This window comes from Salmo trutta, chromosome 16, assembly GCF_901001165.1.
Source record: "Salmo trutta chromosome 16, fSalTru1.1, whole genome shotgun sequence".
Classification (NCBI taxonomy): domain Eukaryota; kingdom Metazoa; phylum Chordata; class Actinopteri; order Salmoniformes; family Salmonidae; genus Salmo; species Salmo trutta.
Window position 1 is genome coordinate 14,866,142 of NC_042972.1, and position 11,300 is coordinate 14,877,441.

The following is an 11,300-nucleotide window of genomic DNA, read 5'->3' on the forward strand; positions in this document are numbered from 1 at the left end:
TGGAGGACCAACAGGCAATATTTTTAGACAGCTAAAACATTACATTCGGTGGCTTTCTGAGGGTCCTAAACCCCGGTATGTTGGTCATGTCTAGATGTAATGCAGTTTTTATCGTCAAAGATAGATTTTTGGAGGGCAATTTAGCTAACCCTAACCTAATTCTCCTAACCCGCTACGTAAAGTCAATTTTGACAAAACTGTATCCCTTCTAGACAAAACCGCCTACTTCTACAATGTATCTTCTTAAAATCTGATTTTAAACCTTACCAGAGAAGTGAAGCCTCAATCAATATAATAATGTATGACCTAACCCTAACCACACTGCGAACCTTATGCCTAACCCTAACCTAAAATTAAGACCAAAAATATTATTTTAGATTTGATACAGTTTTATGATATAGCCAATTTGGACTTTGCCGCTTTCCCTTTTATTGGGAACCCTTTCTGGGTTTACTAGTGTCGGGTCGCGTAAATTCGAATCTGGTGTCAGAACAAAGAGAAACTCTGGTCGCTAGTACTGTTTCACAGCTGTTTATTAAGCTAAGTAAATAGTGATAAATGCAATGTTCGTATATACGGGCTCACTGTAACACCTCGCAGGGCAGACAGAGAACTGAGTGACACATCCTTTGCGTTTCATTAAATACTCTGACAGAGTATTTCACATGCATTGCTTGCTGTTTGGGGTTTTAGGCTGGGTTTCTGTACAGCACTTTGAGATTTCAGCTGATGTACGAAGGGCTATATAAATAAATTTGATTTAATTTGAGATAGTTCCCGCTCACTGCTGGCCTGTCAGAGGGAGGATGAGCGTGGTTTAAACTTACTCATCCTATCGTTGGCGTGCAGGTTGGTCCCAGCCTCTAGACGCATCTTTGTTGCCAAGCATAGTTGTCTTCTAGTTTATCTTCATGTGTGTACCCGAGAGTCAGACACCCAAGGACAGTGCCTGTTTTTATGCTACAGTTAGGACAGTTTGTGCTACATCCATCTTCCATTCTACCAGCCCCTCCCGTACACCTGTCCTTGAGCGGCCCCACAACCAGGCATTGTGTGTGTGTGTGTGTGTGTGTCACGAGTCTACTCAGCCTACACTCCTACTAGCCAGCAACCCTCCAGTTAGTCATGTCCACTATATGTCGCTCAATCTATGCTAATACAATATAAACCTCTTATGTTTAGCATCAGTATTCAAAAGCTATGCACCACAACTAATTTTATTATATAGGTTTAAATAGTTGTATTATATTGGTTATGCAAACAAATAGTTGGTTAAACCCTAACACTAGACCAAAATTGTTAATGCAATGCAGTATCATTGGGACGTCCCTACCCTAAACCCTAACCTTAACCCTTACCTAACCTTAACCCTTTTAAATGTCAACTTCAATGGAGGGTAGGGACGTCCCAAGGATTCTGGATAGCAAGGGAAAATACTTGACAGCCACATGCAATATGCTTGAGGGGGAGAGCACAAAGAAATACATAAATATGTATTTGCATCGTTCTATATACTACATCTGTTTACACATGTATTTGTTACTCAGTATAAGGATATAAAAAAGTATTAGACCATAAACTTAAATTCTCTGGGTCTGTACCTTTTTAGGCTACATTACTTATTTGATATAACGCTGATATAATACATTGCAATAAGAAAGCATAACTCAGACCCAATGTTTCGGCTCATAGCACCGTCTGCTGGAAAGCAAGTGTACATCACGTTCCCACTCCCAGTGTCCAAACCATATAATGAGCTTTAAACAGTAAATTAGACCACATACTCTCTTTTCATTATTGTTTTAATTAATGATTTATGTCTTCAATTGTTCACTAGTAAATCACATATCATCATCACCCACCCCCACCAATTAAGGCAATGAGCTTCGAACACACCGACTGTGTTTTTGCGTTTTGGTACACCATTACATTATTTTCCAATGGAACGCTGCGTTTGCCTAGCAGCATTGCGTTGCAGTTGGCAGTTGCAGTGTGTTCAAATTGTATGCGTAGGCTTGACAGAATGTAGAAAAATGTGAATGTTTGATTTTTGTTGCACACATATGCAGTAGAAAAATGTGGGATTACATGATAAAAACAGTTTGATTGCATCATTTCTTTACATATGTTATTCATTTATTTGCCAAGTAGCATACATATTATTTATTCGATGACATCTACAATTTTATTGTGAGAGACTATAATTTTCCCCCAAAATGCATAGTTTTGGAGCGAAATGTAATAATAAATAGTCAAGATAGTAAAGAGTAGTCTCTTTCAACAATGAGACTAACTTTGAGAAAGGTTTTGATCGCGCTGTTGGGCTGGGACCAGCCCCGCCGAAAGTGCAGGTCTGTGTGGGTCCAGAGATGGTTGAAGTCCCGAAAGCATGCAGGGGCGTTCCACCGTCTCATTCAAGAGCTTCATCTTTTGAGAGGAATTTCGAAGTTACTTTCGTCTGGACCGAAGTGAGTTCGATCACCTGCTCCAGATGGTTGGAGCCAGGATCGCCTGGATGGATTACAACTACCGGGAGTCCATTAGCCCAGTTGAAAGCCTGGAGACCGGGACTCCATTAACCCAGTTAAACACCTGGAGATTTGTGTTCGGTAAGCTAAATTCTAATGAATTATTAAAGCCTTTGATACCGTAATTGATTGATATTAGATATAGATATTTTTTATTTCATTTCACCTTTATTTAACCAGGTAGGCCAGTTGAGAACTTGTAAGTTGTATGTTGTCGAACTGCTTTGCTTTATCTTGGCCAGGTCGCAATTGTAAATGAGAACTTGTTCTCAACTTGCCTACCTGGTTAAATAAAGGTGAAATAAATAAAATAAAAGAACAAGTTCTCATTTACAATTGCGACCTGGCCAAGATAAAGCAAAGCAGTGCGACAAAAACAACAACACAGAGTTACACATAAACAAATGTACAGTCAATAACACAATAGAAAAATATATGTGCAGTGTGTGCAAATGTAGAAGGGTAGGGAGGTAAGGCAATAAATAGGCCATAGAGGTGAAATAATTGCAATTTAGCATTAACACTGGAGTGATAGATGTGCAAGTAGAGATACTGGGATGCAAAAGAGTAAGAGGATAAGTAACAATATGAGGATGAGGTAGTTGGGTGTGCTATTTACAGATTGGCTGTGTTCAGGTACAGTGATCGGTAAGCTGCTCTGACAGCTGATGCTTAAAGTTAGTGAGGGAGATATAAGACTCCAGCTGCAGTGATTTTTGCAATTCGTTCCAGTCATTGGCAGTAGAGAACTGAAAGGAAAGGTGGTCAAAGGAAGTGTTGGCTTTGGGGATGACCAGTGAAATATACCTGCTGGAGCACGTGCTATGGGTGGGTGTTGCTATGGTGACCAGTGAGCTGAGATAAGGTGGGACTTTACCTAGCATAGACTTATAGATGACCTGGAGCCGCGACGAAAATGTAATGAGGGCCAGCCAACGAGAGCATACAGGTTGCAGTGGTGGGTAGTATATGGGGCTTTGGTGACAAAACGGATGGCACTGTGATAGACTCCATCCAGTTTGCTGAGTGTTGGAGGCTATTTTGTAAATTACATTGCCAAAGTCAAGGATCGGTAGGATAGTCAGTTTTACGAGGGTGTGTTTGGCAGCATGAGTTAAGGAGGCTTTGTTGCGAAATAGGAAGCCGCTTCTAGATTTAATTTTGGATTGGAGATGCTTAATGTGAGTCTGGAAGGAGAGTTTACAGTCTAACCAGACACTTAGGTATTTGTAGTTGTCCACATATTAAGTCAGAACCGTCCAGAGTAGTGATGCTAGTCGGGCGGGAGGATGTGGGCAGCAATCGGTTGAAGAGCATGCACTTAGTTTTACTAGCATTTAAAAGCAGTTGGAGGCCACGGAAGGAGTGTTGTAAGGCATTGAAGCTCGTTTGGAGGTTTGTTAGCACATTGTCCAAAGAAGGGCCAGATGTATACAGAATGGTGTCATCTACGTAGAGGTGGATCAGAGAATCACTAGCAGCAAGAGCAACATCATTGATGTATACAGAGAAGAGAGTCGGCCCGAGATCTGAACCCTGTGGCACCCCCATAGAGACTGCCAGAGGTCCGGACAACAGGCCCTCCGATTTGACACACTGAACTCTATCTGAGAAGTAGTTGGTGAACCAGGCGAGGCAGTCATTTGAGAAGCCAAGGCTATTGAGTCTGCCGATAAGAATGTGGTGATTGACAGAGTCGAAAGCCTTGGCCAGGTCGATGAAGACGGTGTAAGTGACTCCAATAAGAATTGAATGAATGACTAACTGTCTTGAACAACAAGGGGTGCAACCTAGCTAGCCAAAGGGCTCTAGTTAATAGCCCCTATGTGACATTAAGACTATAACTTTTCCCAAAGTTGGTTTAAAATCCTTTTTTAATGATTCAATGTTACCAAATGAAAAGAAAGTTGGGGTGCCTTCTGCCCTGATGAAGGTAGGCTAGTCTTCTCCAGGACCCCTTGTTGTTCAAGACAGTTACAGTCATTCATTACATTCTTGTTGGAATCATGTACACTCTTAGAAAAAAGGGTTCCAAAAGTTTCCTTCTGCTTTCCCCACAGGATAACCCTTTTTGGTTCCAGGTAGAAGCCTTTGGGGAAAAGGTTATAACATGGAACCGGATAGGGTTCTACTTAGAACCAAAAAGGGCACTACCTGGAACCAAAAAGGGTTCTTCAAACGGTTCTCCTATGGGGACTGCCGGAGAACCCTTTTAGGTTCTAGATAGCACCTTTTTTTCTAAGAGTAGAGTTGGCCTGGGCTACAGTTTATTGATACAGTCATAGACTGAATTGTACTGTTTCAAGGCATTGCTAATGATGGTTGATGAGTATTACAATATAATTAGTAGAGCATAATAAACTGTAATGAGGTAGATATACGAGTAGATAGAATATGTGGGTGGAATTTGAAGTTAGACAATATTGATAATTATTTTGAATTATATTTCAGATTCTTGGTGACAGGGGACTCCTACAGAACCATTGGATTCCGCTTCCGAGTTGTACGGTTCACAGTGGCAGGCATGCGCCATTTGGGACTGTCTGGTTGGTGAATACATGCCTGTCCCCAAGGAGGAAGACTGGAGGGCCATTGCTGCTGAGTTCCTGGAGAGGTGGAATTTCCCCAACTGTCTTGGCTCCATTGCAGGGAAACCTGTAGTAATCCAGGCTCCACCGTGCTCGGGTTCACAATTCTACAACTACAAGGGTACATATTCAGTTGTACTCTTGGCTGTTGTAGATGCCTTCTACTGTTTCCGTGTCGTCGATGTTGGTGCTTATGGCAAGTGAAGTGATGGCGGGACCCTCCAGGCACTCCAGGATGGCACTTTGGAGATTCCACCACCTGTATCACTCCCTGGGGCTGAAGACCTGGGACCTGTTCCCCACGTCTTCATCAGCGACGAGGCCTTCCCTTGAGACCCAACCTCATGAGGCCCTAAGCTGGACGCCAGCTGCCATTGCCAAAGCCTGCAGGGGTCTTTAACAAACAACTATCCAGTGCAAGGTTGGTTGTTGAATGCGCCTTTGGGATTCTGGCAGCCCGGTGGATAATGTATTGGAGAGTGCTTGGTCTCAGCCTCTGGAATGTCGATGCCTGCGTGAAGGCCACATGTGTTCTCCACAACTACCTGCGGAGGTCATTCCAGGAGCCGTTCCGGATAGAGACGGGCACGCCAAATGGTCACCTACCTGATGTCTCCAGGGCAGATGCCCAGACAGGCACTCCATGTGAGGGAGAAGCTGACCAACTACTTCTCATCGCCAGCAGGTGAAGTCCCATGGCAGTATGCCGTGGAGTGAAACGGCTCTTTTAAGAGCCCCCTAACACCAAGGTTATTTTAAGAACCATCTACCGTTGTCTCCTTGTCTCTCTTCATTTGGAAGTTATATTTAAGTGAAATTTGGGAGTAAAGACCGCACCTTAACCCCTTCCCTCTCCCATTAACGTCAGTATTATACACACCTGGCATGGTACATCAGGTGTGCAGGACCTCTAGTTAAGGTTATACAACATACAGTTAGTACGATAACAATGGGAAAAGGTAACCTAGGGTCCATACAAATAGCACAGTTTACCACCATCTTCACTGGTCTGACAAAATGCAGGTGGAAAAAACTATTAAGAAGAGAATGTGTTTTTACTTTCATCTTGTCTTAGATCTGCAAAGGTGTAGGAAAGAAATAAGCAGATTAAGTATAAATGACATATTAATAAACAAATGAAACTGACTATGAAAACATTAGATTTAATAAGTATTCAAGTACAGGAAAGAACATGACAGGTACGTGTGTTGTAAAAATGTTACAAAAAATTAAAAACTATTGAAAGTGGTGTGTGTGTATGTACAGTTGGAGTCATTAAAACTCGTTTTTCAACCACTCCACAAATTTGTTGTTAACAAACTATAGTTTTGGCAAGTCAGTTAGGACATCTACTTTGCATGACACAAGTAATTTATCCAACTATTGTTTACAGACAGATTACTTCACTTATAATTTACTGTATCACAATTCCAGTGGGTCAGAAGTTTACATACACTAAGTTGACTGTGCCTTTAAACAGCTTGGAAAATTCCCAAAAATTATGTCATGGCTTTAGAAGCTTCTGATAGGCTTTTTCAAGGTCAGTCTCGCAAAAATAAGCATTCTTCCGTTCTAACTACCCGCTATTAAAAGTGCTCTGAACAAATTAAGGGAATCGTTCACAAACATTGGCACATTCTAAGATCCGATGATAGTATCGGTAATGTGTTTTCAGACCTTCCCTTGGTCGTATTCTCGCGGGGCAGAAAACTCAGAGATCAACGAGTAAACTCTGATTTACCACCCCAAGATATCCCTACACAACGTGTATTTACGCCCCTACTGGATGGAAACTACAAGTGTAATGGCTGTTCTCAATGCAATGGCACTTATAAATGTAGATCCTTCAAACACCCCCAAACAGGGAAACAGATCCCAATCAAAGGTGTTATCATGTGCTCCACTAAGGCAGTTATTTATCTTATAACTTGTCCTTGTAAAAATTATGTGGGTAAAACAAAGCGTGAATTAAAAGTACGTATCTTGGAGCATCGTCGCACCATTAGGTGCAAAAACTCGCCTTACCCAGTTGCGGCCTACTTTTTGGAAGAAAACCACTCGATTTCGTCTCAGCGTTATATTGGCATCGAACATGTCACCCTCCCTAGGAGAGGGGGTGACCTCGAAAATTTATTGTTGAAACGAGAGGCTGCTTGGATCTTTCATTTAAAGACGCTTGCTCCCTTCGGTCTCAATGTAGACTTTAATCTGAAGCCATTATTGTGATTATTGTGATTTTGCTATTGTAAATGTTTGTAGGCTTACGTAGCCAAATTGTATCTATGATCGTACGCTATCCATTTGTTTTTTTGTATGCTATTTTAATATATGAGAATTAACCAATGATATCAGGCCACACCCGGCCATGATTACAGACACCTGTGTGTCTTTTGACACTATATAAATGAGTAACCCCGCTGTTTGTCATTACACCCTGATGAAGACAGCTTGTCTGTCGAAAACGTTGGACATAAATATTTTTGCATCTGAGCTCCTAGAGAGTGCGGCTCTCCTTTATTTTTTTAAGTGTTCCACTCCGCTAGCTAGCACCTCGCCTAAATAGGTGTGCGTTTCTTTCGCCTCTGGATTATACTGTAAAAATGACCGACTTCACTGTCGCAATACTTATGACACTGCCTGTATTGTGGAGAATTTCTTTTTACCATTGAACTCGGCATTGAAAAGCAGCTGATGAATTTTAACCTTGACTGCTGCTTTTCTTTGCCGAGGCAGCCTCTTCAGTGTTGACACCAGGCTCATGGCAAAGAGGGTGTCTTCATCCTCCTTCCTGTGAGCATCAGGTTGGGCTGCAATCCCTCTCGACGGCTTGGAGGAGCCTCTGCTGAAATGAGTTGATCTGGGGTCTGGTACCGCTGATGGCAACGTTGTTCCCCTTCGTTTCTCTTCTCGTTTCTCTCCACGGCCACATCCTGTTCAACAAGGTCCTCAGTGGTCACTTCTGAGAGGGTCATAATAATCTCAGGTGGAAATAGATCCAGAGGTGCTTCCTCCATGTCATCATCTTCCATAGCTGCACTGGTGGTGGTCATACTTGTGGATGATGTAGACGTTGTAGAGGGTCTCGCTGCACCGGCGATGGTCGCACTAGTAGATGTCGTAGTGTCTCGCTGCACCGTTAGAGGCGGTGGTCTCACTTGTAAATGACGTAGAGGGTCTTGATGGCGTCCACACTTGTGGATGATGTAAAGGGTCTGGCTGTAAAATTGCCACTTGTTGCCCTAGGCACAATAAATGGATCCAGAAAAGAAAGAATGTGGCTGAAGCACCAAAGCTGCTGGCCTGAAGCTGCTGAACCAGACCTCTTCTCTTTCTCTGACCTTCTCTCTCTGATACCTGTCCCTGAGTCCTCTCCACTTCCTCCTACAGTCTTCTTCTACATAGACATGAACATGATAAGCCAAACCATCACCTAGCTTAGCTATAGTTTTTAGATAGCTATCATGGTCATGTCACCTACTGTACACACAGACACATGGTTATCTGACCAAATTATCAGGGGTACAGTAGCATCTACCATTTCTATTACTATTTATCTGACATACACACTCATACTCTTTCAAACATGATTATTTGGGCAAGTTATCAGGGGTAGTAACTAGCATAATTGATATTACTATTTCTTTCACACACACACCTCATTAGCTAGGTTAGCTAGCTAGCTAACTAGCCAAATCATTTTTGCAAATGTATAAAAAAAAATACAAAACTGAAATATGACATTTACATAAGACCCTTTACTCAGTACTTTGTTGGAGCACCTTAGGCAGCAATTACAGCCTCAAATCTTCTTGGATATGACGCTACAAGCTTGGCACAACTGTATTTGAGGAGTTTCTCCAATTCTTCTCTGCAGATCCTCTCAAGCTCTGTCAGCTTGGATGGGGAGCATCGCTGCACAGCTATTGTCAGGTCTCTCCAGAGATGTTCAATCTGGTTCATGTCCGGGCTCTGGCGGGCCACTCAAGGACATTCAGAGACTTGTCCCGAAGCCACTCCTGCGTTGTCTTGCCTGTGTGCTTAGGGTCATTGTCCTGTTGGAAGGTGAACCTTCGCCCCAGTCTGAGGTCCTGAGTGCTCTGCAGCAGGTTTTCATCAAGGATCTCTCTGTACTTTGCTCCTATCGTCTTTCCTTTGATCCTGGCTAGTCTCCCAGTCCCTGCTGCTGAAAAACATCCCCACAGCATGATGCTGCCACCACCATGCTTCACCGTAGGGATAGTGCCAGGTTTCTTCCAGATGTGACACTTGGCATTAAGGCAAAAGAGTTCCATCTTGGTTTCATCAGAACAGAGAATCATGTTTCTCATGGTCTGAGTCCTTTACGTGCCTTTTGGCAAACTCCAAGAAGGCTGTCATGTGCCTTTTACTGAGGAGTGGCTTCCGTCTGGCCACTCTACCATAAAGGTCTGATTGGTGGAGTGCTGCAGAGATGTTTGTCCTTCTGGAAAGTTCTCCCATCTCCATAGAGGAACTCTGGAGCTCTGTCAGAGTGACCATCATGTTCTTGGTCACCTCCCTGACCAAGGCCCTTCTCCCCGATTACACAGTTTGGCCAGGCAGCCAGCTCTAGGAAGAGTCTTGGTGGTTCCAAACTTCTTCCATTTAAGAATGATGGAGGCCACTGTGTTCTTGGGGACCTTCAATGCTGCAGACATTTCTTGGTACCCTTCACTTGAACTCTGTTGAACTCTGCATCCAGCAAATGAGTAGATAAAGTATGTTTGGTTGGAGGGGTGTATGCTGGGCGAAGAACATTCAGAAATCTCTTCCAATACACATTGCCTGTGAGCATCAGAGGTGAACCAGTTGCATACACAGCTCGAGCAAGATATTCATCAGCATTTCTCTGACTACGTTCCTCCATTGAGTCCAAAAAACTTCTGATTCCAGGAGGACCATGAGCTGTTGCTATCGATAAGGTGTCTGATTCATCATTTTCACCTTGAATAGAAGTAGAGGGACTTTTGTCAGAGGTTGCTTGTTGTGAGCGCTGAGGGAACTTTATGCACTTGGCCAGATGATTCTGCATCTTTGTTGCATTCTTCACATATAATTTGGCACAGTATTTGCAAATGCACACAGCTTTTCCTTCTATATTAGCTGCAATGAAATGTCTCCACACATCAGATAGTGCCCGTGGCATTTTCCTGTAAAGGTTAGAAAAAAATGGGTAAAAAAAACCTAAAACAATTCCATGTACAGATAAATAGTTAAGCAGTTAGATTAAACAACTCCTTTGTAAGATACATGTTTTAAAATGAAACATGTATGGAAACAGGTGAATTAACACTCCTCAGTCAGCAGGCTCAAGCAAACTAAAACCCACATGATAGCAAAAACTAACTAGCAGAAATTGTTAACAAGTTCAAAATTATATAAACACACTTTGCTGTAGGCTACTATTTACTAGTTAACAAAAAATCATGTTTGTCATATAAAATATATTCACCCCACACAGGATTGTAATCAAAACTTACCAGAAAGCATGTAGTCCTTGGCTCAGACAGTGTAGTAGTGTGGCCTCAATAGCATCTCATTAGTGTGCAAGATCTTGAGAATCAGCTGTACATGTGATGGAAGAATGCACTGTGCATGCAGAGGGTTGCAATTCCATTGAATTGGAGATAGTTTAACCAAAATATGCCTCAAGACCTAGAATTGACTTATGTGTATCCCACAAAAAAGGTTCACTGTTATAAGCTTTTTGATGAATTTAAGAAAAATTCCCAAAATTACAGGGCTTAACTTCCCATGGAAAATTTCCGGAAAAAAATCTGGAAATTTACCGGAAAGTTTCCGACCCTTTGCAACCCTAATCTGTGTAGATGAAGGGGAGGAGACAGGTTAAAGAAGGATTTTGAAGCATTGAGACAATTGAGACATGGATTGTGCATGTCTGTCATTCATAGGATGAACAGGCAAGACAAAATACTTAAGTGCGGGGTATGGTAGTAGGTGCCAGGCACACTGGTTTGTGTCAAGAACTGAAACGCTGCTGCGTTTTCTGTGTATATCAAGAATGGTCCACCAGCCAAAGGACATCCACCGAACAAGCATTAGAGTCAACATGGGCCAGCATCCCTGTGGAACGCATTCGACACCTTGCAGAGACCATGCTCTGACAAATTGTGGCTGTTCTGAGGGCAAAAAGGGGTGCAATTTA

At 42.5% G+C, this 11,300-nt stretch overlaps 1 long non-coding RNA gene across 1 annotated transcript; it reads left to right on the plus strand.

Annotated features, from left to right (window-relative positions):
• The first annotated feature begins 2,342 nt into the window (after window positions 1-2,342).
• LOC115149844 (uncharacterized) lies at window positions 2,343-6,365 on the plus strand. Its single transcript, XR_003866974.1, has 2 exons — window positions 2,343-2,609; window positions 4,980-6,365. It is a non-coding gene; the product is annotated as an uncharacterized LOC115149844 (long non-coding RNA).
• Window positions 6,366-11,300: the final 4,935 nt, after the last annotated feature.